General features: G+C 37.8%; 1 long non-coding RNA gene across 2 annotated transcripts; it reads left to right on the forward strand.

The window, feature by feature from the left end:
• Nucleotides 1–532: 532 nt before the first annotated feature.
• On the forward strand, nucleotides 533–3,425 carry LOC118480893. Of its 2 annotated transcripts, none has more exons than XR_004864129.1 (4): nucleotides 533–876; nucleotides 967–1,079; nucleotides 1,755–1,837; nucleotides 3,350–3,425. It is a non-coding gene; the product is annotated as an uncharacterized LOC118480893 (long non-coding RNA). The 2 variants fall into 2 exon arrangements; XR_004864131.1 differs by having other exon boundaries at nucleotides 1,004–1,079.
• The last annotated feature ends 10,545 nt before the right edge of the window (nucleotides 3,426–13,970 follow it).

A 13,970-nucleotide genomic window follows, 5' to 3' on the forward strand; every position in this document is an offset into this window, starting at 1 on the left:
CTTTTCAAAACGTCTCAAACTTCAAGGCCTCAATTTTAAACAATCCTCTTTGCTTTGCCAAAACCCTTTCAAGTCTTCCTGTTGAACAAATTTCGGGACGAAATTTTCTAAAGGAGGGGAGACTGTAACGCCTCGTATTTCCGCATTTATATATTTTAGGAAATACATGTTCGTTTTTATTTTATTTTATTTTATTTTATTATCACCATCGAAATCAAAGCGAGAAACTGACTAGAATCGACAACGACGCCACTTGCGTGATTTTAATGCAATTGGCGAACGTATGCGTAAAAAAAAAAACGACTGCCGACTGCATTTTACGTGTTTTAAATACTAAAATTTTATTTTACGACGTTTTGCGGAGTTCGGGTTTTGAAAGCGGGTTTGCAGAAGTAACGAGCCACCTAAAACTCGAGGGTTGGGCTTGTGGGCCTTGGGCCCAAGCCCAAGCCCACAAAACCAAATCTAGTATATATGACTAGTTATGAGGGTTAAAACCCTAAAATTCCATTTTCTTTTCACCAGCCGTTCTCTTATGCTTTCAATCACTTTCTTCTTCAACATAAGTCATAACAATGGAGTCTTATCTTCAATAACACACACCCTTAAAACAAACCTCTGTCACATCTCGCTACCAACCCTTTCAAATTCCACAATTTTGTCACGACACCTCTCACACGTAACCCTCTCTACTTCGACATAACCAACCAGTCGCGATCCATTTCAAGACCCTCTCTCGCACAGTTGAATCGTCGCCTGAATTCTTTTCGTGTTCACGCCATCGTGTTTGGGAGAAGAACAAGCCTGCGACACACTTTGCATCATCGCCGGAAACACCCGAAGTTCACAGCAGGAATACTCCCTTCGTTACGTTCGGTATACACTTCTCTTTTCGATCCATTTTACGTTTCTGTTTTTATATATACACACGAAGAATCACAATTTAATATAGCAAACTATACTTAGTTTCGTCTTTCATGTTTCTGTTCGATGGATTAAAAAGGAAATCGTTCCTCAACCCTCCAGTCGTCGGAAGACGAAGACGTCGCCCGAACCGAAACCCGACTCGACGTGTTTCGGTATAATTTCTCTTGCCTTTTTGTTTCTTGTTGGACATTCTGATGATACGAATGGAAATCCCGATATCATGCAATTCCAAAATATCTAAACATTCAAATAAAACTATACAGTTTACTTTTTTTTTTTTAAAAAATGAAGAAGACGAACTGAACGAGTCTTCAAAGGAAATAAATATGCAAACACTTCACAAAGAGATATGCAGCTCAGTTGGTCTCCTCGTTTCATGTTTAGCCGAGCGGGCCAGGTTCGAGTCCGGTCCGCTGCACATCATTTTCGTTTTTTTTTTGTTTTGTTCAAATTGAGTGTTCTTTTATAAAAAAATCCATATAAAAACATATCCCAGTTATTTTGTTAAAAACAATATTTAATTTTGTTAAGTTCAAATTTCCTTTCTTTCTTTTTGTAGTAATCCTTTTAAATTTAATCCTTTCTTTTATCAGTTTCTAAATTTTTTTTAAAAGTTTACTTTCTTTTATAATTCAACCTTAAAAAGAAAAAATAAAAACTAATAATCACATTAATACATGGTAATTCATTATACTTCTTTCTATAATTTTAAAGGGTAATAATCTAATCAATTAGAATACCTAATTAATTAAGTTATAAATCTTCAACATTAGGAATATCATTTAACTTATATAATGAGTCCGTTATGTGTTATTCTAAACATCTAGGATAATCGCTCTTGTTCGTTCTCTCGGATGTTTCCCAACCTTTACTCGTGCGTTATTTCGAGAAAGCATCATACGCAACCACTGTGAGTATACTCGTATTTCCCCTTTTTACTTTTACCACTTTTGGGGTGTAACATGTTTACCTATTAACTTACACATGAACACTTTATTAAACACATGAACGTTCCTATAACATGCTTGTATACGTGATGACTTGATACTTTAAACTTGGGTTATTCTTATGTGTTGAACTTATCATTAACTTCGTACGAGCCAAACCTTGACATATGTAGCGCTATAGGATTAACGACCCGCCCGTAAACTTGAGGTTATGTCTTGAGCATATTGCGTTTTCTTGGTTTGATATGTTAGACACATGCCATATTTAAGGTTTATCTTGAATCATATGCTTGCCATGAGGAATTGATCACACTTTTTAACTTATGCTATGTACGTACCAAACTTGTATACTCGCCTTTGCTTTTGCATTGAATTGTATTTTTAAACATGTTACAGGTTGATGATGATGAAATGAAAACGGATAGCAAAGATGCCTAAATACTCACTTAGACGTTTAGGTTTAAAGTGTTGTATCAATTTTGTTTATGTTATGTTGAACAATGTTGTTATTTGCTTTTCTTGTAATGTTTTGACATTTATTTTGGAAATGAAATTTGGATTATTAAATTATTGTCACAAATAGCGTTATGATGTCTCGAGCAATCTTCACACTTCGTCTCATCCCGATGTTTCCGCCATTGGTTGGGGTGTGACAAATCAGACCTGGAATTGCTCTGAAATTGACCAAAAACTTTCTGTTTTGTTACATCTTATGCAAACTTCATCCAACTTGTGTTTAACACAACTCAAACCAATGTCCTAATGCTTACAACCTCTCTTATGATTGGTTAAGCTTAAAAACATGGTTGAGACATCTAATTCAGAGGTTAAAACCTCATAAACTTTCTGTTTTAGTTAGGGTTTTACCCACAAGTAGTGTTCAAGTATGAAGCTTGATGAATGTGTGATGGTTGGACAAGCTTGGGCTATCCTTCATAAGAATCCACTCATTACTTGATGTTTTCTATAGATTAGTTGTTGTTATTTCCTTAATACTTGTATGTTCATGACCCTCCTTGTTGTTTGTAACAACAAGTGTAGTGGTGGACAATAGAGGTGCCTAAATGGGAGCTTGTTCTTCCTACCTCATGTATGTACTCTATGACACAAAGAGGTGCCTAAATGGAGACATTAATCTCCTACCTCATGCTTGAATCATAAGACTTGTAACCAATATAATATCTAGGCTATTCTATATACATACATATATACCTAAGTAATTAAATTTGATGATAACCTAATAGTTACTTGTCAAGAATATGTTACATCATCTATGACCATGCTCTTGTTACGACTCTAATGGACCTTTGAATCCATGAAATCATACCAACTCTCTTGAGTTCTAATAGTGTCAAGAACAAGGGTTATGTGTACAAGATGATTATTTTTACGTATGTTATTTCTATACATTTTAAACTCCAAATCTATAATCTTCTGTAAACGCCAAACTCACACACCTTGTTTGCCTCGTGTAGAAGGACAAGGTGCTCCAAACTAATCCATCCACCAACTCACTCGCGGGAATTCAGTAGGAAAAGCTTGCAACCACCGTGAGTATACTCGTATTCCCCCTTTTACTTTTATCACTTTTGGTGTGTAACATGTTTTATCTATCAACAAACTTACACATGAACATTTTGCTTAAACACATGAACATTCCTATAACATGCTTGTATACGTGATGGCTTGATACTTTAAACTTGGGTGAAACTTATGTGTTGAATTTATCATTAACTTCGTACGAGCCAAACCGTGACATATGTAGCGCTATAGGATTAACGACCCGCCCTTTATCATCGGTAATGTCATGAGCATATTGCGTTTCCTTGGTTTGATATGTTAGACACATGCCATATTTAAATGTTTATCTTGAATCACATGCTTGCTATGAGGAATTGTTTAAAACTTATCTTTTGCTATGTATGTATCAAACTTGTATACTCGCCTTTGCTTTTGCATTGAATTATTTTAAACATGTTACAGGTTGATGAGGATGATGCTAAGAAAAGAAGTAGCGTTGATGCCTAGATACACATATAGACGTTAGGATTTAATATGTTGTATCAATTTTGTTATGTTGTCATGTTATTTTTGTTAAACTTGTTGTATTTGAATTTCTTGTAATGTTGACAATTTATCTTATGAAATGAAATCGGATTATTTAAATACTTGTCACAATTATCAGCGTTATGATGTCTCGAGCAATCTTCACACTTCGTCTCATCCTGATGTTTCCGCCATTGGTTGGGGTGTGACATGTGGGTTGTCTAAACCCTATCAAAATAGAAAGTTTAGATGGTGTTTGCACCTCTAAACTCATAAGAATCAACCATACACAAGCTCTCAAACCATGGAGTTGATTAGAGGCAAGGTAGGTACAAGATTGTATAAGTTTAACATGTTCATAAAGATTTAAATAAAAATTCTTCCAAAACAGAAAGTTTGGACCTCAAAATGGTGATGTTCCACCTTAATTTACCATGGTAAACTTGTGGAAACACTTCTAGAGGTGTTCCAAGCTTTGTAGTGGAAGAAAAGATGAAGAAAAGGTGAAGAAATGTGAGAAAAACGCTCACTTTAACACTTAGAATATTCTGCCCTTTTTTGATGTTGCAACTGATTTGAGAGTAATTTGAGAATGTAGGTGAGTTGGGAAAGTGAAAATGAAGGGTGGAGGATTGTTTATATAGAGGGGAGGTAGGGTTTGGTGTTAAAGGAGGTTAAAAGGTGATTGGGGAGGAAAATAATGGCCAATCAATGTTCAAGAAAACAACTATCTGCGGATAGGTCCTCTGTCGGCCCGCGATAGGAAAGAGAGGAGGGTGTCGCGGCCCGCGGCGCTCTTTTGGTTCGTCCTAAGGTTGGGTTTCTGTAACACCCCGAAAATATAAAACTTTATGTTAAAATTGTAAATTATTAATAAACGGGAGTTTACTAACTAGAAACCTTTAACCTAGTTAGTTGATAGACTAGAAATAACTCATGAAAGGTTAAAGGCTACTAAATAATGTGTAGAACAAAGTTGAGGGGCTGGAATTGTCAAAAGTTAAAACTAAATTACAATTAGTAACTAAACACTCCAAAATTGGAGTGTTGGTCGATCAGAAAGCAGTAGGGGGCGACACCCCCATTCCAAAACCCTAAACTCACAAAAACATCAAATTGAAAGCTCAAATCTGATCAAAAACGAAATCTAAACATAGATTAGTGATCCTCATCACGAGAGGATTCCAAGGTATGTAAAAACTTGTGTTAATTCTTTGTTTGAATTTCTCATGATGTAGTGAAATCTGGAAAATTGATGTTGCATGAGTGTTATTTGGTTAGTTTAGAATCTATTTGGTGTTTATAGGTTAGACTCAACCAATTACATGTGAAATCATGACCAAATTCAGAAAACTCCATGAACACCTTGAAGGTGGGTTGTGGGTTTTACAAGATGATGATGAATTCTAGGGTTCTTAGTGGTTATACTAGTAAAATTCGACCTTAGAAGATAGTTCCAGAAAAGAAGTGATGTTTACATGATATATGATGGCTTAATTGAAGTTAAGTTAACTACTAAGCAATCCATAAACATGAATATGAATAATATAGAAATTCTGCCCTCAAGGTGTTTGTTGAAATGCCTCAAAGAAGGCTGATAAATAGAAATTTGAAGCCTTAACGCCTAATCAAGATGTTTCGGTATATTATGCGAAATGATGCCTAAAGAGGGTTCTAAACATGTCTTGTAAATGAACTCTATAGGACAAGATACCGGGACGTCGAGCGGGCAAGACGGTGGTGATTCTCGTTTGAAGGGCGTGCACTAAGGTATGTAACATGACTCGTTACATTATGTGAAATTAGACTATTGTAGTTGATTATCAAAGTTACTAGTTATTTTGAATTGAAGCGAAAGCATTGTTGTATTGAATACTTGTTTGAATAACGAACTAAACTCGTTGGTAGTTGTCATAAAGGAAGGAATTTCGTAGACAAGCCAAACGGGTCAAATAATCAAGTAAAACATGACGTACATTCCAAACATGATAAATTGATGTTTGTAGAGGTCATATTATGACATACTAGAAATATCAGATTTTTACTACATTGATGATGCAGAATGTTGAACCCGAGAGTTGGGATTTTGGTTGAATTGCTCAAACCAAACAAAAACATGGATTTCCAGGTGCTACCGTAATTTACGGTGTCACCGTAAATTACGGTAGAGACCAATGTTTTACGGTGGTTTTCTACTGTGTTACGGTGGATCCAAAGATTTCCAGCACTCACCGTAATTTACGGTGGCACCGTAAATTACGGTGGAGCCTGGAAAACTTTTATACTTTTGTTGTTTCAAAGTGAAGTTAAACCTTGAAATCTTATCATTCATAAACGTCATAGCTAATGACTTATTTGTTGATTCATAGGTAATTAGGTGGTCTCATGGATGGCGATCAAGCGACTTGATGATGAACCGAACACTCCACTTTGAAGCTTCCGCTATGTTTGAACTTGTTTAAATTTTTGTTCTTGGGTTGTAAACAAATTTCTTAAATACACTTAGTACGTTCTATTTTAGTCCTTAGTAGACTAAGAAGTGTAACATTTTTGAAACTTATGTTGAACTATTATCTTTTGGTATAAATTAGCTATTAATTCTAGTACAAATATAAGGGTGTAACAAGTTGGTAATCAGAGCCACAGGTTGTCAATAAGTGTTCGGTTCAAGCTTGATCGACCATCCGGTAAGAACTAATTTCAGTTAATAAATCTTATATTACGTAAAGAATGAGAAATGAACAAATATGCATGAAAAGAGCAAGTAAGCTCAATCAACAGCAAGAACGATTGAATCAAGTCGTGAACTTGATTGAATCAACAGCAAGAACGATCAAATCAAGTTGTGAACTTGATTGAATCAACAGCAAGAACGATCAAATCAAGTTGTGAACTTGATTGAATCAACAGCAAGAACGATCAAATCAAGTTGTGAACTTGATTGAATCAACAGCAAGAATGATCAAATCAAGTTGTGAACTTGATTGAATCAACAGCAAGAATGATCAAATCAAGTTGTGAACTTGATTGAATCAAAAGCAAGAACGACTAAATCAAGTTATGAACTTGATAGAATCAAACAAGAACAGCATGTGTTATAAATGGGATGTTTTAACAACTTGTGTAAACATTTCAAAAACGAAGATGGCTGATAAAGGTAATGATGATGCGGTGCCAAGAGTCACCGAACAAGTCAGGGAGGCGATTACCGAAGAGGTTGGAAAGGCAATCGAAAACAGTCTGACAGGCTTCATTGATAGAATTCAAAACACAGTTCTATCAATGGTAGAAGATAGAATCAAGAAATTAGAAGACGACTCAAAACTTGAAAAGGAAATACATGGAGGACGGAAACCTTGTTCATACAAGGAATTCATGGCTTGTAAACCACCGATATACAATGGGGAGGTTGACCCAATAGTGTGCCAAAGATGGCTAAGTGATATCGAAGGGGTATTCGAGAGAACCCATTGTGATGTAAATGACTATGTAGCCTATGGTACGGGTCAACTAAGAAATCAAGCAAAAGATTGGTGGGATAACAAGAAGAGAGAGATCGGTATTGAAGCTGTTAAGATCATGACTTGGGATGAATTCAAGACGCCATTTCTGAAGCATCATAGCCCCAAAGCGGTTATGAATAAAATCAAGCAAGAATTCATGCAGCTCAGGCACAAAAACGAGACCATAAACAAGATCACGACAACGTTTATGGATAAAATGAAGTTTTGTGATGATCTTGTGACAAACGAAGAACAAAAGATATACTACTATCATAACATGTTGAGTGCCGAGTATAGGGAGTTTATCACCCCTTCCAAATACGAGACCCTTACCGAGATTATAAATGCTGCTCGGGAGAGGGAAATAGAGCTGAAAAAGAGTATCGAAAGGGGTGAACGGAGGGCACCTGATGTAAATCCCAGCCCTACTAAAAAGGCACGAACAAGTGAGAGCTCAAAGAAATCTGATACGAAAGGCGGGTCACCGAGTTGCAAAATTTGCGGGAAGGGCCATAGAGGCGAATGTCATTACAAGGATAAGCCTTGTCCTATATGCAAGAAAACGGGACATATAGCCTTATCATGCCCGGAGAAGGTAACGGTTTGTTACAATTGTTATCGAACGGGTCATAAGAAATCTGAATGCCTGGAATTGGTTGAAAAGAAGGGTGGGCAGGAACAGAAGGGTGAAACCCCTAAAGCAAAGGCAAGATCTTTTCAACTAACCGCCGCAGAAGCAAAGATTGAACCTGACGTGGTCTCAGGTATATTTACTGTAAACTCGATTCCTGCACGTGTGTTATTTGATACGGGTGCGAATAAATCCTTTGTTTCATATGGATTTATTCGACATCCTTCATTTATTCTAACTAAATTACCTGTGCCCTTAGAAGTAGAGATAGGTAATAATAAAAGTTTTATTGTTTGTGATGTATGTGAAAATTGCAAACTGAGCATTGACGATGAAGAATATTTGATAAATCTAATCCCGATGTCAATGGGAGAATTTCAAGTCGTCGTTGGGATGGATTGGCTATCTCGACACCATGCAAAGGTCGTGTGTTTCCGTAAAGAGATAAAACTGACATCTCCGAGCGGGAAACACGTCACCATCTATGGCGAGAAAGGAGGCAATCCCATTGTATGCTCAATGTTGAAAGCACACAAGCTAATGAAGCAAGGATGCAAAGCATTTATGATATACGCAAATGAACCGGAAAAAGAATCACGAAAAATTGGAGATGTACGGGTAGTACGAGATTATGAAGATGTTTTTCCGGAAGATTTGCCGGGGATACCGCCCGAACGGGAAGTAGAGTTCGGGATCGAATTGATTCTGGGCGCGAAACCCATAGCAAAAGCCCCGTACCGACTTGCGCCGTCAGAATTGCAAGAACTGATGTCCCAAATCCAAGACCTGCTTGACAAGGGATTCATAAGGCCGAGTGTGTCTCCTTGGGGCGCACCGGTATTGTTCGTGAGAAAGAAAGACGGGAGTATGCGCATGTGTATCGATTACCGGGAGTTAAACAAACTCACGGTAAAGAACCGATACCCGCTTCCGAGGATAGACGATTTATTCGACCAACTACAAGGTGCGAGCTGGTTTTCTAAAATTGATCTTAGATCGGGGTATCATCAATTAAAGGTCAAAGAAGAAGATGTGCCGAAAACGGCTTTCCGCACGAGATACGGACATTACGAATTCCCCGTGATGCCATTCGGGCTAACAAACGCACCCGCGGCTTTCATGGACCTCATGAACCGGGTTTGCAAACCAATGCTGGATAAGTCGGTCATCGTGTTTATCGATGATATATTGGTATATTCAAAAAGTGAAGCTGAACACGTACATCACCTACAGGAAGTGTTAGAAACCCTTAGACGAGAAAAGCTATACGCAAAATTCTCTAAATGTGCCTTTTGGTTACGAGAGGTACAATTTCTTGGCCACATTATAAGTGCCGACGGAGTACTGGTGGATCCGTCAAAGATTAAGGCGGTGTCAAAATGGAATCCCCCAAAGAACCCTTCTGAAATTAGAAGCTTTTTGGGACTTGCGGGATACTATAGGAGATTTATTCAAGATTTCTCCAAGATTGCGTCACCATTAACCAAGCTGACCCGAAAGACAGAAAGATTCATCTGGGGTGTTGAACAAGAGAAAGCGGTTCAAACGCTAAAAGAAAGGTTAACTCAAGCTCCGGTACTAACACTACCGGACGGAGTTGAAGACATGGAGGTTTATTCGGATGCTTCACTATCGGGACTCGGATGTGTATTGATGCAACGGGGCAAGGTTATAGCCTATGCCTCGAGGCAATTAAAGGTACATGAACAGAAATATCCTACGCACGATCTCGAGTTGGCGGCGGTAGTGTTTGCATTAAAAATATGGAGGCACTACTTGTACGGAGTAAAGTGCACCATATTCACCGACCACAAGAGTTTGAAATACTTCTTCGATCAGAAGGAGCTAAATATGCGACAAAGGCGGTGGCTGGAAACGGTGAAGGATTACGATTGTGAAATACGTTATCACCCAGGAAAGGCTAATGTAGTGGCCGATGCGCTGAGCCGCAAAACAGATTATGCCCCAATACGGGTACGATCTATGCAACTGGTTGTGACTTCAAGCTTGCTAGAAAGAATTCGAGAAGCACAAGATGAAGCTGTAAAGACGGAAAACTGGAAAAAGGAAAGAATTATCGGCCAAGTTAAGGACCTAGAGGTAGGCAGTCACGGCCTGAAGACTCGATTTAATAGAATCTGGGTCCCTAACACATGTGGGGTTAAAAAGCTTCTACTGGATGAAGCTCATAAATCCCGTTATTCCATTCACCCGGGAGCGACCAAGATGTATCATGACTTGAAGCAAAACTATTGGTGGCCGGGAATGAAGCGGGACACGGTGAAATACGTGGAGAAGTGTTTGACGTGCCTACAAGTCAAGGCAGAACACCAAAAACCATATGGTAAACTTCAACCGTTAGAAATTACGGTTTGGAAATGGGAGCAAATTACGATGGACCTATTGACCAAACTGCCTAAAACAAGTCGTGGCTTTGATGCTATTTGGGTAGTCGTGGATAGATTAACTAAGAGTGCTCACTTTATTCCGATTCGTGAGACTTATACGTCCGAGAAAATGTCGGAGGTTTACACCAATGAAATCATAGCAAGGCATGGGGTACCGATATCCATTGTGTCAGATAGAGATACTCGGTTTACTTCGAAATTCTGGCGTGAATTCCAAGAACAGATGGGGACTAAATTGTTCCTTAGCACTGCTTACCATCCACAAACGGATGGGCAGAGCGAAAGAACAATACAAACATTGGGTGATATGTTGCGGGCTTGCATTATTGACTTTGGGGGTAGTTGGGATGTCCATTTACCCTTGGTCGAATTTGCATATAACAATAGCTATCATGCGAGCATTAAGATGGCCCCGTATGAGCTATTATATGGCAGAAAGTGTCGGACTCCGGTATGTTGGGGAGAAGTGGGTCCGCGGGGGCTAGCGCCAACCGATGTAATCCGAGCTACAAATGCGAAAATTGACATAGTTCGGGCACACTTGAAAGCGGCTCAAGACCGGCAAAAGGCATACACAGATAAAAGAAAAAGGCCAATTGAGTTTCAGGTTGGCGATATGGTCATGCTAAAGGTTTCCCCATGGAAGGGTATCATTAGATTTAGAAAAAGGGGAAAGTTAAGCCCGAGATTTATTGGGCCATTTAAAATCACTGAACGGGTCGGTAAAGTGGCTTATCGACTTGAATTACCCGAAGAGTTGAGTGGAATTCATAGCACATTCCACGTATCACATCTTCGAAAATGTTTGGCCGACGAAACTGCTCATATCCGCTACGATGACATCGAGGTGGATAACAGCCTCAACTATGCGGTAAAACCAATTGCGATTTTAGATCGTAAGGAGAAAAGTTTGAGGAACAAGATAATAAGTCAAGTCAAAGTCAAATGGGAGCACAGAAAAGGGTCAGACACTACATGGGAGTCCGAGGAAGAAATGCGGCGACTCCACCCTACATTATTTGGTATGTAATTCGGTTTCGGGGACGAAACCCTTTTTAAGGGGGGTGGACTTGTAACACCCCGAAAATATAAAACTTTATGTTAAAATTGTAAATTATTAATAAACGGGAGTTTACTAACTAGAAACCTTTAACCTAGTTAGTTGATAGACTAGAAATAACTCATGAAAGGTTAAAGGCTACTAAATAATGTGTAGAACAAAGTTGAGGGGCTGGAATTGTCAAAAGTTAAAACTAAATTACAATTAGTAACCAAACACTCCAAAATTGGAGTGTTGGTCGATCAGAAAGCAGTAGGGGGCGACACCCCCATTCCAAAACCCTAAACTCACAAAAACATCAAATTGAAAGCTCAAATCTGATCAAAAACGAAATCTAAACATAGATTAGTGATCCTCATCACGAGAGGATTCCAAGGTATGTAAAAACTTGTGTTAATTCTTTGTTTGAATTTCTCATGATGTAGTGAAATCTGGAAAATTGATGTTGCATGAGTGTTATTTGGTTAGTTTAGAATCTATTTGGTGTTTAGAGGTTAGACTCAACCAATTACATGTGAAATCATGACCAAATTCAGAAAACTCCATGAACACCTTGAAGGTGGGTTGTGGGTTTTACAAGATGATGATGAATTCTAGGGTTCTTAGTGGTTATACTAGTAAAATTCGACCTTAGAAGATAGTTCCAGAAAAGAAGTGATGTTTACATGATATATGATGGCTTAATTGAAGTTAAGTTAACTACTAAGCAATCCATAAACATGAATATGAATAATATAGAAATTCTGCCCTCAAGGTGTTTGTTGAAATGCCTCAAAGAAGGCTGATAAATAGAAATTTGAAGCCTTAACGCCTAATCAAGATGTTTTGGTATATTATGCGAAATGATGCCTAAAGAGGGTTCTAAACATGTCTTGTAAATGAACTCTATAGGACAAGATACCGGGACGTCGAGCGGGCAAGCCGGTGGTGATTCTCGTTTGAAGGGCGTGCACTAAGGTATGTAACATGACTCGTTACATTATGTGAAATTAGACTATTGTAGTTGATTATCAAAGTTACTAGTTATTTTGAATTGAAGCGAAAGCATTGTTGTATTGAATACTTGTTTGAATAACGAACTAAACTCGTTGGTAGTTGTCATAAAGGAAGGAATTCCGTAGACAAGCCAAACGGGTCAAATAATCAAGTAAAACATGACGTACATTCCAAACATGATAAATTGATGTTTGTAGAGGTCATATTATGACATACTAGAAATATCAGATTTTTACTACATTGATGATGCAGAATGTTGAACCCGAGAGTTGGGATTTTGGTTGAATTGCTCAAACCAAACAAAAACATGGATTTCCAGGTGCTACCGTAATTTACGGTGTCACCGTAAATTACGGTAGAGACCAATGTTTTACGGTGGTTTTCTACTGTGTTACGGTGGATCCAAGGATTTCCAGCACTCACCGTAATTTACGGTGGCACCGTAAATTACGGTGGAGCCTGGAAAACTTTTATACTTTTGTTGTTTCAAAGTGAAGTTAAACCTTGAAATCTTATCATTCATAAACGTCATAGCTAATGACTTATTTGTTGATTCATAGGTAATTAGGTGGTCTCATGGATGGCGATCAAGCGACTTGATGATGAACCGAACACTCCACTTTGAAGCTTCCGCTATGTTTGAACTTGTTTAAATTTTTGTTCTTGGGTTGTAAACAAATTTCTTAAATACACTTAGTACGTTCTATTTTAGTCCTTAGTAGACTAAGAAGTGTAACATTTTTGAAACTTATGTTGAACTATTATCTTTTGGTATAAATTAGCTATTAATTCTAGTACAAATATAAGGGTGTAACAGTTTCTTGCACTTTGGCTCATGAACTTCGATTCCCTTATCATTTTATGCAATAACTTGGTGTTTTGACATGTTTTTAAGTACAGAACGCGTATGTAAGTATAATTCAAGTATCATGACTGTATGTATGGATAATTGCATGTATAACAAGTGTCGGTTTGCAAGTAAACACGTATTTAATTGATTGATTGTACGAATAACAAATATGTGTAAAAACTGAATTTCATTATGATCAAAGTCTCGAATTACAAAACTGAAAATGGAATACGAACATGATACGAATACAAGTTTCCATAAATAGAAATATGATTACACTTTCTAAATAAGGAAAGTACAAAATGCGAAGTGTTACAGTGACTAACCCGAGAGCTAGAACAAACCTACTGCGGATTGACCCTCGTCAGGCCACGCGATGAGAGAGCCTCAGGCTCTCGCGTGGCGCAAGGGTTTTTTTTCACTTTTAGCCCGTGGACTTGGTTTTTAGGTTAATTTAAGCCATAAACTTGTATTTTAACTCATTTTTAAGTATGCAAAGTGTATTCAAGTATGGTATGAGTATGATGTATGTATAAATGATATCATGAATGTATTGTATGTCCCACTTTCGCATATAAACATGTATTTGATGATTGATTGAT

Source organism: Helianthus annuus, chromosome 8 (genome assembly GCF_002127325.2).
Source record: "Helianthus annuus cultivar XRQ/B chromosome 8, HanXRQr2.0-SUNRISE, whole genome shotgun sequence".
In the NCBI taxonomy this organism is placed as follows: domain Eukaryota; kingdom Viridiplantae; phylum Streptophyta; class Magnoliopsida; order Asterales; family Asteraceae; genus Helianthus; species Helianthus annuus.